General features: G+C 47.8%; 1 non-coding gene across 1 annotated transcript; it reads right to left on the reverse strand.

Moving 5' to 3' along the window:
- Window positions 1-429: 429 nt before the first annotated feature.
- On the reverse strand, window positions 430-501 carry TRNAE-UUC (transfer RNA glutamic acid (anticodon UUC)). Its single transcript has one exon. It is a non-coding gene; the product is annotated as a tRNA-Glu (tRNA).
- Window positions 502-1200: the final 699 nt, after the last annotated feature.

Below are 1200 nucleotides of genomic sequence, written 5' to 3' on the forward strand. Positions count from 1 at the left end.
CGGCTTCTGTCTGGACGATCCGCGGTGCAGTGAATTAGGAACCGTAATTACCCTAATAGAAGCCCCACATCAGAAGAGCGAGAAGGAAGAGATATTATTAAGAAAAATGAAAATTGTGGTAATGTGACCCCATCAGTAATGAGACTGTTAATCCTGTAGATAATTCTACTAATAAGTAATAAAATGTCCTTCGAACCGGAATCGAACCAGTGACCTAAGGATGTCTGTGCTCCACTACAGTCCTCCGCTCTACCAGCTGAGCTATCGAAGGCTCGTGTCCTGCTGCCATCTCCTCGCTGCGGCTCCAGGTTTATGGGTCACAGAACACCGGACATTTCTATCATATATTATACCTGTGCATTATTTACTGATCAATAAGATTCTGACTGTAACAACAATAATGAGACAGCAAAAATAAAAGGAGTCATCTTCCCATACCGGGAGTCGAACCCGGGCCGCCTGGGTGAAAACCAGGAATCCTGACCGCTAGACCATATGGGAGAAGCTGCGAATGTGCAGCTCCAGCAATGAGCCGAGACCCTGAGATCCGACCGGTGGATCCTGACCGCTAGACCATATGGGAGAAGCTGTGAATGTGCAGCTCCAGCAATGAGCCGAGACCCTGAGATCCGACCGGTGGATCCTGACCGCTAGACCATATGGGAGAAACTGTGAATGTGCAGCTCCAGCAATGATCTGAGACCCTGAGATCCGACCGGTGGAGATGATGCAGGAGACTCTGGATGTTCTTCCCTTATTCGGACTCCTCCATACACAGATACAAGTGACGGCGGCTGCTGGAGCCACATCACAGGCTTGTGCCGCCCGTCACTTCATGGATCCTCCCATCACTGCTGGAGATCCAAAAAAAAAAACTGACGTAGGAGGGATGGTTATGTTTTTGCTTCTTTAAGTCCTCACCAAGTAAGAGGAAAACTATCACTGGTGGTCTCTGCAGACTCAGATCTCTACGATCTTTCCCCACAGAGAGAAGCATTTTTTGCAGTTTCTTCTCTGCATAATCACAATACGAACATTCATCCAATGTACACGACATAACGGGTCTCCTAACAACAGTAAAACAGCCTGTCTGTGCCATTTTGTCAGTATAAGGCCGGCATCACACTCGGCGTAAGACAATACGGTCCGTATATTACGGCCGTAATACGCAGAAAAGTCCCCAAAATAGTGGTCCGTATC

The sequence above is a fragment of the Ranitomeya imitator genome, unplaced genomic scaffold (assembly GCF_032444005.1).
Source record: "Ranitomeya imitator isolate aRanImi1 unplaced genomic scaffold, aRanImi1.pri SCAFFOLD_1630, whole genome shotgun sequence".
NCBI classification, from domain to species: domain Eukaryota; kingdom Metazoa; phylum Chordata; class Amphibia; order Anura; family Dendrobatidae; genus Ranitomeya; species Ranitomeya imitator.